This window comes from Triticum aestivum, chromosome 3A (genome assembly GCF_018294505.1).
Source record: "Triticum aestivum cultivar Chinese Spring chromosome 3A, IWGSC CS RefSeq v2.1, whole genome shotgun sequence".
Lineage (NCBI taxonomy): Eukaryota > Viridiplantae > Streptophyta > Magnoliopsida > Poales > Poaceae > Triticum > Triticum aestivum.
This window is the reverse complement of record NC_057800.1, coordinates 627,295,129-627,311,274: the sequence shown is the minus strand read 5'-3', so window position 1 is coordinate 627,311,274 and position 16,146 is coordinate 627,295,129.

Genomic DNA, 16,146 nt, shown 5'->3' with positions numbered 1-16,146 from the left:
GGGAAGGAGGACGCTGCGCGGGTTGGCACCCGCCTGGCGCCCTGAATCGTCATGGCTTGCGTCACGGGCACCTCGTGAGGTACCCCGCCTTGATCTCTCCGCCCCCTCGTGAGCCAGCCTGATGAGGCCGTGCCTAAGGAAGCTCCGCGTCGTCCGCCCCATGAGGCTTGGCCCCTCGTGAGGGTCTTGGGTTTGTGTTGGTGAAGATGGGCCGTGCTGGGCCCCCCTTTGAGCCACGCCGCAGGCCGCAGGTAGGCAAGTCTGGGGACCCCCGTTCCCAGAGCACCGACAGTAGCCCCCGGGCCCAAGGCGCGCCCGGACTTGGCCGTGCAAGGAGGCGGAAGGGCAAGAGTGAAGCGCCGCGGGCCCTAACAGCCTGCGGCCTTGGGCGCCGCGTGGCGGTTGACTGGACGTGGGCGTCTCCACTTCCCCATGACGCCTCGGCAACTACACGGATTGGACAAGTCCCTGCATGCAAAAACGGGTCATGATTGCCTGCGATCGTGGAGGCCGGCGGTTGGCCTTCGCCGGCCATAAGTACAGAACGATGCGCGCCCTTCCAGTCCACCCCTCCTTGCTTCTCCTTCTTCCCGATCCTTGCTCCGTCTTGCCGCGATGGCTCCGATCCGCCAGTTCTCGACGGCAGAGAAGGGTAAGGCTCCCCGAGAGGGGCCAGACCCTCTCCCGCCGAAGAAACGGCTCATCCCCCATGGCCCGGACGAAGGGGTCCTTCAGGTGGTGCCGAGGCCTTGTGGCGAGCTGGTGCCGCCGGGGTTCCCGCTTCCATTGTACGCCCACATCGAGGGCCCCGAAGGAGTTCATGCTGACCGCCACGGGCGGCGCCGCCGGGTCACTAAGGTGTGGGTCGTCCCCCCTGGGGTCCACACTGAGGGCTCCTTCCAAGACTTCGTGCTCCACGTTGCCATTCCTCTTCAGTCTTGGATCCGCCTTCCTCCCTTCTTCGCCTCCATCATCCCGCAGGGGGAGCCCCTAGAGCTCTGGCTGCAGCACGCCGGCTGCAGCACCCTCGCGACCGAGGCAGAGGTCGCGGTCGTCGCCCCGGGTGAGGTCTACATGACCCGGGGCTGGAGGGAGATCGCCCGGGTTTGCAGGACAAGAGGCGCCTTTGCGATCCACTTGGAGTACGACGGTGCTTTGGTGATGTTCTTCAACGTCTTCGATTCGAACGGGCGCCGGCTGGAGTGCTGCCTCGGGAGAGGTGGACGGGACCCTGCTACGGTGAGGACTGGGCCCGCCGACCGCTCCCTTGGCGGCTCCTCAGGTGGCGGAGGTTCCAGCGACTCTGGCGAGCTCTTCGCGACTCCGAAGACGAGCGAGGACAGCTACGAGCCCCCGAGCCGACGCCGCTCCTGGAGCAGGGCGGCTCGTCAGGCCATCGCCGACTCCGATCTGGATGGGTTGGCGCCGGTGCTCGACGGCCCACTGTTGATGATGGCGTCTTTGCAGGGGCGCGTGTAGTTAGCGTCCTTTTAGGATCTGTTTCCTGCGAGGAATCAAAGATACGTCCCGTGGGGGCTTGTAAGGTGCCTGTGATCCTGTTTTGTTAATATAACCCTTGTCATAGAACTGCGCGAGTTGCTCATTCCATCTTAGCTTAGTCCTCCCTTTCGAACCTCACGAGGGCTTGGCGCTCTGCGCCGACAGGTCCCAGTCCCAAGGCGGCTTCAGCCGTCGCTGGTATGCCAGGTCGCGATGCCGTGGTCAAGGCCAGGAGGTGAGCGACCCGGAGTCCGGTAGGAGCCCCTAAGTCGCGATGCTCAGAAGGTCCCCTTTGGCACCCAAGCAGTCATCATTTGGTGAGAAAGGAGAGCGGCGTCGCTAACATGGGATTGCATTAGGTGCGGGGATGGTGCCACGGTAGCTGGCGCTTCCGGGCGATGACTTATCTCGAGGATCAGGGGCCGCTCTCTGGTGTGTCGCCGGGTCCGTGCATCGGCAGGCGTGAGGTTGCTTGGCGAGGTCCTCGCGTGTCCCTCCCCTCTCGCTTTTGCTCCCCTTTCTGCTCTACGTCCTCGGGTCCCGACCCTCGAGCGAGTCTCAGCCGTCACTGGTATGCCAGGTCGCGATGCCGTGGACAAGGCCAGAGGGTGAGGGCTGGAGAGCCAATATGAGCCCTGAGTCGCGATGCTCAGGCACCCCCTTTAACGTGCAAGCGATTCGCGCGGATGAGAGTGAAGGAGACACCGCAAGGGCCTCGCCTGATGCAGCTCCTTTAGGAGACCCTGTAGACCCATCATAGAAAGAATGAGGGGTTGCCATGACAATTGACAGTCAACCGTTGGGTTGCTTCCGAGGGGCACTGAGCCACTGAAGCTTGATGAGGTGGCGCCATGCGGGGCTGCCGCGGCCAGAGCTCAGCCATTCAGGTTTGTCAGTGTTGCAGGGACGGACCCATGCGCAAGCGTCGTGCCGTTTGGGAGCAGCTCCGTCAGTTGGCGTCAGTTGAGCGGGCAACTAGGTCAAAACACATTAGCCGCGAAGGAGTGGATTCATTCAAATAGATTCTGGGAAGGCCGGACATCACTGGGTCAGGCCGAGCGACTTGGGGGATGACGCAGGCCCGTGGGGCGCCCCCAACAAGGTAAGCTAACAACATGGAATAAAGGGATACACGCCGCAGGGACGGACCCACGCGGCCTGGGAATAATGCAGCCCTGGGGGCGCTCCCAGCTGGAAGTGAAACTCGAAAGGTCTCACCTGATGATGTTGAGGACGAAGGGGTGTTGGTGTAGCAGGCTCGGTGGGCTGCAGGAGCCGATCCTCACGAGCCCCCAGGCCCAGGTGCCTCGGGAGGCTCTGGAGGCGCTGACGGCTCCTCGCGGGCCATCTCCATCTCTGCCAGGGCTGCGGAACGCCTGGCCTCTCGTGCCTCTGTGATGCCCCTCATGGGGCGCTGGTACGCGTCAGCCGCATTCGGCAAGCCGTAAGGCATGCAAACGTAGCTGTGGGGTGGACCTCCGCAACGCCCCACTCGCGAGGGCCAGAGGCGCTCCAGAGAGGCGACTCGATTGAGCCCTGGTATGCTGATGCAGACGCGCAGCCCACCATCCTCGCCTGGATGGGGGGCCACTGCTGGCAAGCGGCGGCCGCCTTTCATGACTCTTGACTCCTGTAGCTCCTGAATGGCCTTGCTGACGAACTCCTGAGGATCTGGATCTCCTTGCCTTGCTCCTTCTCGAGGGAAACGTGCTTCAAAACACGCCTCCATGTGGTGCCCAAGCGCCTACCTCGTGACCCTAGCCAGGTCGGTGGCCCTCCAGGGGAGAGCCCTCGAGCCCTGCCTGAGGAGGGCGCCGGGCGCGCTTTCCTATGCGATGGAGGGAGGCTCCCCCTGGGCAGGTGCGGGCCCAGAGGGGCCTGCCTCCTGAGTGGTCGGGCCGGACGATGTCTTCTTCTTGGGGGTGGTCTCGGGAGGCCTCCTGCTTCCACGATCCGGGTCTTCCAGTGACGCGGCCTGAAAGGCTCGTTCCAGGGAACACACCGCGTCCTTCTCTTCACAGGGCACCATGATGACTCCGCCGCTTCCTGGCATCTTGAGGACGTTGTAGCCATGGTGAGTTACGGCCATGAACTTGGCCAGCGCTGGGTACCCAAGGATGGCGTTGTACAGCAGGCGAATGTGGGCGACGTCGAAGTCGATGAGCTCGGTGCAGTAGTTGTCGCGTGCCCCGAAGGTGATAGGGAGGCGGTCCTGCACAATCGCGATCGTGGAGCCGTCGTGACTCCAGAGAAAGGCTTGGTTGGCTGAAGCTGGTTGTAGGGCACTTGTAGATTGTTCAATGTTTCCACGGACAGGACATTGAGCCCTGCCCCACCATCGATGAGGGTCCTGGTGACCACCAAGTTGCTGATGATTGCGGAACAAAGCATCGGGAGGACTCCCGCTATGGCCGCACACTTGAGCTGATCTGCTGAGCTGAACGTGATGGCGCATGCCGACCACCTGAGAGGGCGCGTGGCTTCGAGCTTGGGGAGGACTGCATTCACTTCGCGGGTGAACTGCTTAAAGATGCATTGAGAGGCTGGGGCTTGAGCCCCGCCCAGGATGCAGGCGACCACGCGCGGCTCCTGGAAGCCCCCAGCCCCTCGTCCTGATGGCGGTCCTCGTTTCTCCTTGGCTGCGGCGGCAGCGGAGGGAGGCCTGCATTGCCTTGCGGGCGATCCTCGCGAGGCTGATCCCTCTAGTCTCCCTCGCGAGGCGGGTCTTGCCAGCAATCCTCGCGAGGTTGATCGCGCCACCCTTGGCGCGGGCAGTGGTCTTCCCAGCATCCTGCGTTCCTTCCTCCTCCTCGACCGTAGCCCCGGTCACCGCGGTTGGGGCAACGACCGATCCTTCCTTCTCGCACGGCTCGGAGCTCTTGACATTCGTTGGTGTTGTGGGGTGTGGAGGTTGTGGTACACACAGTACCGACTTCCCTTGGAAGGTTTGGGCTGATCTCTACCCCGCTTGGTGTCTAGTTCTGCCGTGAGCACGGCAGCCCCCTTGCGCTTCACATCCTTGGCCTTGGGCTTCTTCTCTTCTGGGTCTGCGGCAGGCAGCTCGAGGAGGGAGAGACGCCCTTCTTCCGCCCTGGCGCACTTGTTTGCCAAGTTGAACAGCTCCAAGGAAGTGCACAGGTCTTCATGCATCGCCAGCTCCTCCTTCATCTTGACGTCGCGCACGCTGTCGGAGAAGGCCGAGATGATGGCCTCCTCAGTCACCTTGGGAATCTTGAGGCGTGCGTTGTTGAAGCGCTGGATGTACTTCTGCAGGGTTTCCCCGGGCTGTTGCTTGATGCGGCGCATGTCGCTCATGGCGGGTGGCCGGTCGCGAGTGCCTTGGAAGTTGGCGATGAAGCGGGTGCGCATCTCCTCCTAGGAGGAGATTGTGCCTGGAGCCAGGTTCAGGAGCCAGGTGCGGGCCCCGTGCTTGAGTGCCATGGGGAACCAGTTCGCCATGACCTTCTCGTCTCCGTTGGCAGCTTTGATGCCTAGCTCATAGAGCTGGAGGAACTCTGCAGGGTCAGCCGTGCCGTCATAGCAAGGAGGCAGGTCTGGCTTGAACTTTTCGGGCCATGCTACGCTGCGTAGTTCGGTGGTGAAGGCGCGGCAGCCTGCTGTGGCCACGGGAAGCCTTGGGTGACAAAGAGCCTGGTCTTGCATGTCCCCACACACTGCAGCTGGGAGCAGCGCGTGGTCTTGACGCGCGGGAGCAGGAGCATGGTCGCGACGTGCTGGAGCAGGGAGCGCCCGGGCAGCTTCTTGCGGGCGAGGGACTTCCTGGCAGCTCTTCTCTTGCCGCGCTGGCACCTGACGGAGCAGGTTCCGCCCAGGGGCCACGTGCCTTGGGGCCATGGTGTCTTCTTGAGGAGGAGGCGGCCGGGGCGCCGCCGGAGCCTCGTCGCCCGCGTGGGGCGGGGTGCGGTGCAATGGAACGGACGGCGCAGGAGAGCCCCCTACGGTGCGGACGAGCTCGGCGACGCGGTCGAGCCATTCTTCGTAGATGTCGTTGATGGGACGGTAGCGCAGGAGCTCGTTTGCCGCGATGAGTGCAGCTCGAGCCTCCATGGGCGCGCGGAGCGCGCGGGACGAAGAACTAGCTGGGGTGAGCGAGGGAGTTGCGGTGCATCCGTCTTGCCGCATGGACGGATGCTGGGACGATGCTTGCCGCTCGTCCCCCGCCGGGCCGGTGGCGGCATTGACGGCAGGTGACGGGGAACGGCATGGATGCCCGCCGACAGGGGCCGTCTGGGCAATGCGGGAAGCGAGTGCGGCCCAGCGCTCGGCGTGGGCCCGACGAGCGTCAAACATGGGCGTGATGGTCGGAGGAGAACGGGGCGGTGGAAGACAAATTCCGGCGCACCCCTACCTAGCGCGGCAAATGTCGGATTTCGGGTTTCAACAGACCCTTGAGGTTCGAACACTGGGGTGCGCGCGGAGATTTCGCCCCCTACCTACCTGCACCCCTCCGCCATGCTAGGATCTAAACTAAGGAAAGAACAACACAAGAGACACAGGGTTTATACTGGTTCGGGCCACCGTTGTGGTGTAATACCCTACTCCAGTGTGTGGTGTGGTGGATTGCCTCTTGGGCTGATGATGATGAACAATACAAGGGAGAACAGCCTCGCGAGGGTCTGTTCTTGGCTGGGGCGATGAACTGCTCGGAGGAGTTCAGTCGCCTTTCTCTCTCTCTCTCTCTCTCTCTCTCTCTCTCTCTCTATCTATCTCTCTCTGCTTTCCTCCAACTGACCGACCCTGATTTCGGCCCTAGCTTGTTTCTGGGTTGGCTGATTCTCGATCCTCTCTACCCTAGGGGTGGCTAGTCCTATTTATAGAGGCCCTGGTCCTCTCCCCAAATATTGAGCGGGAAGGGAGACAACAATGGCGGGCTAATTTGAAGGGGGACAGCAAGTATCAGCTATCCTGACAAAAGCAGTCTTTGCCTGTGCAAAGCTCTGGTGATGATGCCGTCTTGGGCTCCACGGTGACCTCCATCTCATAGTCCTCCTGGTCTTGGTCTCGTTGCACCGAAATGGCACCCTTTGCCTGATGCCTCAGTACTCCGCGGCTGCGCTTGCCCCCTTTGCACCAAAGTGGGAAGGAGGACGCTGCGCGGGCTGGCACCCGCCTGGCGCCCTGAATCGTCATGGCTTGCGTCACGGGCACCTCGTGAGGTACCCCGCCTTGATCTCTCCGCCCCCTCGTGAGCCAGCCTGATGAGGCCGTGCCTGAGGACGCTCCGCATCGTCCGCCCCGCGAGGCTTGGCCCCTCACGAGGGTCTTGGGTTTGTGTTGGTGAAGATGGGTCGTGCTAGGCCCCCCTTTGAGCCACGCCGCAGGCCGCAGGCAGGCAAGTCTGGGGACCCCCGTTCCCAGAACGCCGACAGTGCTTCACTTATATCTTTTTAGAGCACAACGGTGGTTTTATTTTGAAGAAATAGATGAAATCTCGTGCTTCACTTATATTATTTTGAGAGTCTTTAGAACAGCATGGTAGTTTGCTTTGGTTATGAATTTAGTCCTAATATGATGGGCATCCAAGAGGGATATAATAAAAACTATCATATAAAGTGCATTGAATACTATGAGAAGTTTGATACTTGATAATTGTTTTGAGATATGGAGATGGTGATATTAGAGTCATGCTAGTTGAGTAGTTGTGAATTTTAGAAATACTTGTGTTGAAGTTTGTGATTCCCGTAGCATGCACGTATGGTGAACCGTGATGTGACGAAGTCGGAGCATGATTTGTTTATTGATTGTCCTCCTTATGAGTGGCGGTCGGGGACGAGCGATGGTCTTTTCCTACCAATCTATCCCCCTAGGAGCATGCGCGTAGTATTTTGTTTCGATAACTAATAGATTTTTGCAATAAGTATGTGAGTTATTTATGACTAATGTTGAGTCCATGGATTATACGCACTCTCACCCTTCCACCATTGCTAGCCTCTCTAGTACCGTGTAACTTTGGCCGGTACCATAAACCCACCATATACCTTCCTCAAAACAGCCACCATACCTACCTATTATGGCATTTCCATAGCCATTCTGAGATATATTGCCATGCGACTTACCACCGTTCCGTTTATTATGACACACTGCATCATTGTCATATTGCTTTGCATCATCATGTAGTTGACATTGTGTTTTTGGCAAAGCCACCATTCATAATTCTTTCATACATTTCACTCATGAATCATTGCACATCCCGGTACACAGCCGGAGGCATTCATATAGAGTCATACTTTGTTCTAATATCGAGTTGTAATCATTGAGTTGTAAACAAATAGAAGTGTGATGATTATCATTAATAGAGCATTGTCCCCCAAAAAAGGCCAAAAAAAGAGAAAGGCCAAATAAAAAAGAAAGGCCAAAAAAAGAAAGGCCAAATAAAAAATAAAAAATAAAATAAAAAAATAAAAGGGACAATGATACTATCCTTTTTTACACACTTGTGCTTCAAAGTAGCACCATGATCTTCATGATAGAGAGTCTCTTTTTTGTCACTTCCATATAGTAGTGGGAAATTTTCATTATAGAACTTGGCTTGTATATTCCAACAATGGGCCTCCTCAAGTGCCCTCGGTCTTCGTGAGAAAGCAAGTTGGATGCACACCCACTTAGTTTCTTTTGTTGAGATTTCATACATTTATAGCTCTAGTGCATCCGTTGCATGGAAATCCCTACTCACTCACATTGATATCTATTAATGGGCATCTCCATAGCCCGTTGATACGCCTAGTTGATGTGAGACTATCTTCTCCTTTTTGTCTTCTCCACAACCACCATTCTATTCCACCTATAGTGCTATATCCACGGCTCACGCTCATATATTGCGTGACGATTGAAAAAGTTTGACAACATCAAAAGTATGAAACAATTGCTTGGCTTGTCATCGGGGTTGTGCATGATTTAAATACGTTGTGTGGTGAAGATGGAGCATAGCCAGACTATATGATTTTGTAGGGATAGCTTTCTTTGGCCATGTTATTTTGAGAAGACATGATTGCTTGGTTAGTATGCTTGAAGTATTATTATTATTTTATGTCAATATGAACTTTTGTCTTGAATCTTATGGATCTGAATATTCTTGCCACAATAAAGAGAATTACATGGATAAATATGTTAGGTAGCATTCCACATCAAATATTCTGTTTTTATCATTTACCTACTCGGGGACTAGCAGGAACTAAGCTTGGGGATGCTGATACGTCTCCAACGTATCTATAATTTTTATTGTTCCATGCTATTATATTATCAACCTTGGATGTTTTATATGCGTTTATATGCTATTTTATATTATTTTTGGAACTAACCTATTAACCTAGAGCCCAGTGCCAGTTTCCATTTTTTCCTTGTTTTAGAGTATTGCAGAAAAGGAAAATCAAACGGAGTCCAATTGACCTGAAACTTCACGGAACTTATTTTTGGATCGGAAGAAGCCCACGGAGTATCGGAGTTGGACCAGAAGAGTCCCGGGCTGGCCACGAGGGTGGGGGGGGGGTGCCCACCCCCTTGGGCGCGCCCCCTGCCTCGTGGACAGCCCGGAGGTCCACCGACGTACTTCTTCCTCCCATATATATCCATATACCCTAAAAACATCGGGGAGCACAATAGTTCGGGAGTTCCGCCACCAGAAGCCTCCGTAGCCACCAAAAGCCAATCTAGACCCGTTCCGGCACCCTGCCAGAGGGGGAAACCCTCTCCGGTGGCCATCTTCATCATCCCGACACTCTCCATGACGAGGAGGGAGTAGTCCACCCTTGGGGATGAGGGTATGTACCGGTAGCTATGTGTTTGATCTCTCTCTCTCTCTCTCTCTCTCTCTCTCTCGTGTTCTTGAGGTGGCACGATCTTGACGTATCATGAGCTTTGCTATTATAGTTGGATCTTATGATGTTTCTCCCCCTCTACTCTCTTGTAATGGATTGAGTTTTCCCTTTGAAGTTATCTTATCGGATTGAGTCTTTAAGGATTTGAGAACACTTGATGTATGTCTTGCGTGGGATACCTGTGGTGACAATGGGGTATTCTATAATCAACTTGATGTATGTTTTGGTGATCAACTTGTGGGTTCCGTGACCTTGGGAATCTATGCATAGGGGTTGGCACACTGTCGGGTTTCGGGTTCCGGCAGACCCTTGAGGTTCGAACACTGGGGTGCGCACGGAGATCTCTCCCCTACCGATCTACGTCTGATCCTCTCGTGCGAACTAAGATGAAAATGATGAACAACACAAGAGACACGATGTTTATATTGGTTCGGGCCACCGTTGTGGTGTAATACCCTATTCCTGTGTGTGGTGTGGTGGATTGCCTCTGGGGCTGATGATGGACAGTACAAGGGAAGAACAGCCTCGCGAGAGGTGTCCTTGAGCTGGTGCGATGAACTGCTAGGTTGAGTTCAGTCGCCACTCTCTCTCTCTCTGCTGGGGTTCTACCAGATCTCTCCAGGGGTCTCCCCCTACTCTGTGGTGGCTAGCTCTATTTATAGAGGCCCTAGGCCTCTCCCCAAATAATGAGCGGGAAGGGCACCAACAATTGGCCATTCCAAAGGGGAACATCTAGTACAAGTTATCCTGACCAAAAGTGGTCTTCGGCTGCCAAAAGCACTGGCGATGATGCCGTCTTGGGCTCCACGGTGTCCTCTGTCCTACCGTCCGGCTGGTCTTGGTCTCGTTGCACCGAAATGGTAACCTTTGCCTGATGTCTTGGCCTGTGCTTGCCCCCTTTGCACCAAAGGGGAAACAAGGACACTGCGCAGGCCGGCGCCCGCATGGCGCCCGCCTGGTCTCGATCGTCATGGCTTGCGTCACGGGTTCCTCGCGAGGTACCCCTGCCTTGATCTCTCCGCCTCCTCGCGAGCCTGCCTGATGAGGCTGCCTTTGAGGAAGCTTCCTGTCGTCTGCCCCGCGAGGCTTGGCCCCTCGCGAGGGTCTTTGAGATTGAGCTGATGAAGATGGGCCGTGCTGGGCCCCCGCTTGAGCCACACTGAAGGCCGCAGGCAGGCAAGTCTGGGGACCCCCGTTCCTAGAACGCCGACAATAGCCCCCGGGCCCAAGGCGCGCGCGGGCTTGGCTTAGCAAAGAAGCGAAGGGGCAAGCGCGAAGCGCCGCGGGCCCTAACAGCCTGTGGCCTTGGGCGCCGCATGGCGGTGGATTGGGAGTGGGCGTCTGCACTTCCCATGACGCCTCAGCAACTGCATGACTTGACAAGTCCCTGCATGCAAAGATATGGGTCATGATTACCTGAGGTCATGGTGCTCGGCGGTTGGCCTTCCCCGGCTATAAGTACGGGGCCGCGTGAGCTTCGCCGGTTCACCCCTTTCCGTCACTCCTCCTCTTCTTCTTCCTCATCCTTGCTTCTTCTTGCTCCAATGGCACCGATCCGCCGGTTTTCAGCTGAGGAGAAGGGAAAGGCCCCCAGAGAGGGTCCTGACCACCTCCCGCCGAAGAAGCGGCCAATCCTTTGTCACCGGGACGAAGGCACCTGGAAGGTGGTGTCGAGGCCGTGGTACGAGCGGCCGCCGCCTGGGTTTCCGCTGCCCTTGCACGCTTGCGTCATAGGCCCCAGGAGGGAGGCGCCGAGCAACACCGACAGCGTCGCCACTGACGCCGGCGAGTCACAGTGGTGCGCATCGTCCCCACTGGAGTCCACGCGGAGCGCTCCTCTCGCGAGCTTCTGCTTCACGCCGCCATGACTCCAACTTCGTGGATCCGCCTTCCTCCATCCTTCGCCTTCGAGATGCCGCCGAGCGGGGCCATGGAGCTCTGGCTGCAGCACGCCGACTGTGGCACCCCTGCAACCGGAGCGGAGGTCGCGGTCATCGCTTCGGGCAAGGTCTTCATGACTCGGGGCTGGGGTGAGATTGCCCGGGTCTGTCGCGCGGACGGCGCCTTGGTGATCCATCTTGAATATGACGGCGCCTCCTTGATGTTCTTCAAGGTCTTTGATGCAGAAGGATGCCGGCTGGAATGCTGCCCTAAGGGAAGCGGCAGTGGTGACGAACTGGTGAGGACCAGCCCCGTCCGTTGGTCCTCCTGCAGCTCCTCAGGCACCAGCGGAGGGACTGTGGGCTTCAGCGGCTCCCCCGAACTCCTCACGACCCCGGAGACGAGCGACGATAGCTACGAGCCTCCGAGCTCGCGCCGCGCTCGGAGTGAGGCAGCTGCATCGGGCCGCCGACGCCACTGATCTGGATGGGATTGGCACCAGCACTAGGTAGCCCATTGTTGATGATGGCATCGCCTGGGGAGGTGCTAGCAAGTAGCATTCCTTAGGGTTAGCACCTTTTGTTCCCTGTAAGGAATTAAAGCAACACCCCGCGGGGGTATGTAAGGCGTGTACCATGCTTTTGTAATTACTATATCCTTAATATGAATTGGCGTGAGGTGTCCGTTCTGTTCCGGCTAAGCTCCCCCTTTCTATCCTCACGAGGACTTGGCGCTCTACGCTGACAGGTCCCAGTCCCCAGGCAAGCTTCAGCAGTCACTGGTATGCTAGGTCGCGATGCCGTGGTCAAGGCCAGGAGGTGAGCGGCCCGAGGTCCGGTAAGAGCCCTCGAGTCGCGATGCTCGGGAGGTCCCCTTTAGCGCTCAAGCAATCCTTGCTGGGCGAGAAAGGAAGGTAGCGTCACCGTGACAAAGTTGCACTGGGCGGGGATTTAGCGTTGCGTTGGTCTAGCTTTTGCGACGGCGCGACTTATCTTGTGTGTCTGACGTAGTTCCTCGGAGAGGCGCCTGGCCCGAGAGGCGGTGGTCGAGGCACTGCTGGGTTAGGCCCTCGCGAGCTTCCTCCCACTCCCCCGCACTTTCCTTAACGCTCTACGTCCTCAGGTCCCGGCCCTCGAGCGAGCTCAGCCGCCGCTGGTATGACAGGTCGCGATGCCGTGGGTCAAGGCCAGGGGGTGAGGGCTGGAGAGCCAGTAGGAGCCCATGAGTCGCGATGCTCAGGTACCCCCCCTTTTAACGTGCAAGCGGTCCGTGCCGAAGAGAGGGAGAGAGAGCTCACGATGCCCCCAACGTTGCTCCTGGAGTAGGTCCTGCACACCAATCATGAGGAGAAACAAGGCCTATCGTTATGGTCGCCGGCCAACCTATGGTCACTCCGAGGGAGCGGTTAGGGCATTGAGGGCCTGGTGAGGTGGCGCCGTGCGGGGCTGCCGCGGCCAGAGCTCGACCACTCAGGTTTATCAACGCTGCAGGGACAGACCCGTGCGCATGCACCGTGCCAGAGCGAGCGGCTCTTCAAATAGGCGTCGATCGAGCAGGTGATTAGGTCAGGTATGTTAAGCACATAGGAGGAAATCCAATTTCAAGCAAGCGCAGGTAAAAGCAACCGCCGCTGGGTCAGGCCCGAGCGGCGTGGGGATGATGCAGCCCGAGGGGCGCCCCCAACAAGGTAAATAAAGAGCATAAACAAAATGGATACATGCCGCGGGGACGGACCCACGCGGCCTGGGAATGGTGCAGCCCTGTGGGCGCTCCCAGCTGAAAGTAGAACTCTGAAAGATGTCACCTGGTGCTGTTGAAGATGAAGTGATGCTGAGGAAGTGAGCGATGCGCGGTGAAGATGTCGGCCCTCATGAGCCCCCAAGCCCAGGGGCCTCGGGAGGCTCTGGTGGCACGTGCAGGTCTTCGGGGACCATCGCCACCTCCGCCAGGACCGCGTGATGCCTGACCTCCTGAGCCTCCAGAATGCTCCTCAACAGGCGCTGATGTGCGGCGACCGTGCTCGGCAGGCCGAAGGGCATGCGAACGTAGCTGTGGGGTGGTCCCACGCAGCGCCCTACGGCCGAAGGCCATAGGCGCTCCTGGGACGCAGCTCGGTTGAGCCCTGGTACGTTGACGCAGACGCGCAGTCCTCCATCCTCGCCTGGATGTGGGGCCACGGCAGGTAAGCGGCGGCTGCCGCGCATGACTCTGGACTCTTGTAGCTCTTGGGTGTTCCTTGTGATGAACTCCTGAGGGTTTGGTCTCCTTTGACTTTTACCTTTCTGAGGGAAGCGTGCCTGAAAGCACCCCTCCAAGTGGTGCCCGAGCGCCTCCCCCGCGACCTTGGCAAGGTCGGTGGCTCTCCAAGAGAGAGCCCCCGAGCCCTGCCTGAGGAGGGCGCCGGGCGCGCCTTCCTATGCGCGAGAGGGCGGCGCTCCCTGATCGGGCGCGAATCCTGACGCAATACCTCCGGAGGTGCCTGCTTCCTTGTGGCTCTGGCCAGGTGAGGTCTTCTTCTTCTTGAGGGTCGCCTCGGGAGGCCTCCCGCTCCTGCGATCTGGGTCTTCGATTGCTGCGGCTTGGAACGCACGCTCGAGCGAGCACACTGCGTCCCTTTCTTCACAGGGTACGGTGATGACTCCACCGCTTCCTGGCATCTTGAGGACATTGTAACCATGGTGAGTCACTGCCATAAACTTGGCTAGGGCTGGGTACCCGAGGATGGCGTTGTACGGCAGGCGGATGTGAGCGACGTCGAAGTCGATGAGCTCGGTGCGGTAGTTGTTGCGTTGCCCGAAGGTGACCGGAAGGCGAACCTGCCCAATTGGAACAGTGGAACCATCGGTGACTCCTGAGAAAGGCTTGGTCGGCTGAAGCTGGTCGTATGGCACTTGGAGATTGTCGAACGTCTCGACGGACAAGACGTTGAGTCCTGCTCCGCCATTGATGAGGGTCCTGGTGACCTGCACGTTGCTGATGACTGGGGAGCAAAGCATCGGGAGGACTCCGGCCGTTGCCGCACACTTGAGCTGGTCTGCGGAACTGAATGTGATCACGCACGAAGACCACCTGAGAGGGCGCGTGGCCTCAAGCTTGGGAAGGACTGCATTCACCTCGCGAGCAAACTTCTTGAAGATGCGCTGTGAGGCTGGGGCCTGGGCGCTGCCCAGGATGCAAGCAATTGCACGCGGCTATTGGAAGCCCCATCCTCATCGTCTTGGTGTTGGTCTTCGTTCCTCCTCGGTGGAGGCGGCAGAGGAGGGAGGCCTGCGTTGCCGTGGGGACGGTCCTCACGAGGCTGGTCCCCTCCAGCCTCCCTCGCGAGGCTGGTCCTGCCAGTGGTCCTCGCGAGGGCGGTCACGCCACCCCCGCCGAAGGCCACGGTCTTCCCATCGTCCACCGCCTCTTCCTCCTCCTCGGCCATAGCCCCTGTCGTTGCGCTCTGGGTGTCGGCCGATTCACCCATCTCGGACAGCTCTGAGCTCTTGACATACATTGGTGTTGTGGGTGTGGAGGTCGTGGTACACGCAGTACCGTCCCCCCTTAGATGACTCAGGCTGATCCCTGCCTCGCTTGGTGTCCGGTTCCGCTGCTAGCACGGCAGCCCCCTTGCGTTTCACGTCCTTGGCCTTGAGCTTCTTTTCTTCCGGGTCGGCTACCGGGAGCTCGAGAAGGGAGAGACGCCCTTCCTCAGCCCCGGCGCACTTGGTCGCCAAGTTGAACAGCTCCAGGGATGTGCACAGGTCTTCATGGATTGCTAGCTCTTCATTCATCTTGACGTCGCGCACGCCGTCGGAGAAGGCTGAGATGATGGCTTCTTCAGTTACCTTGGGGATCTTGAGGCGAGCGTAGTTGAAGCGCTGGATGTACTTCTGCAGGGTTTCTCCTGGCTATTGCTTGATGTGGCGCAGGTCGCTCACGGCCGGGGGCCGGTCGCGAGTGCCCTGGAATTTGGCGATGAAGCGGGTGCGCATCTCGCTCCAGGAGGAGATCGTGCCGGGCGCCAGGTTTAGGAGCCAGGTGCGGGCGCCGTCCTTGAGCGCCATGGGGAACCAATTTGCCATGACCTTCTCGTCTCCGTTGGCGGCTACGATGCCTAGCTCGTAGAGCTGCAGGAACTCCACGGGGTCCGCTGTGCCATCGTAGCGGGGAGGGAGGTCAGGCTTGAACTTGCCTGGCCATGTGATGCCGCGTAGCTCGGGGGTGAAGGCGAGGCAGCCCGCCGTGGCCACCGGCGCCCTTTGCTGGTGCTGGACTCGTTCTTGTGGGTCACCACGCGCCGCCACTGGGAGCAGCGCGGGAATTTGTTGTGGAGGCGCTGGGGCGCGATCTTGGCGCGCCGGTGCTGGGAGCGCGCGAGCACCTTCCCGAGGACGTGGGATCTCTTGGCAGCTCCCTTCTTGCTGCGCTGGCGCCGGATGTGGAGGGTCTCGCCCTGGGGCTGCGCGCCTTGGAGCCAAGGCACCTTCTTGGGGAGGAGGCGGCGGAGGCGCCTCCTGATCCTCGCCCCCTGCACGGGACGAAGGGCAAGGCAGCGAGAGGGACCGCAAGGGGGAGCCCCCTGCGGCACTGACGAGCTCGGAGATGCGGGTGAGCCAGTCCTCGTAGAGGTTGTCGACGGGGCGATAGTGCAGGAGCTTCCGCACCAAGAGCAGTGAGGCGTGCGCGTCCATGGGTGCGCGACGGGAGTGGGACAACGAGCCAGCTGGAGTCAGCGACGTGGTAGCGGTGCGGCCATCCCGCCGCACATAGGGGTGCTGGGACAAGGCCTGCTGCTCGTTCCCCGCCGGGCCGGTGGCGGCGTTGGCAGCGGGCGACGGGGAACGACGAGGGGGGCCGCCGACGGGCGCCATCTGGGCGACGCGAGCGATGTGAGCAGCCCGGTGCTCGACGCAAGCCCGACGAGCGTCAGCCATGGACACGACGGATG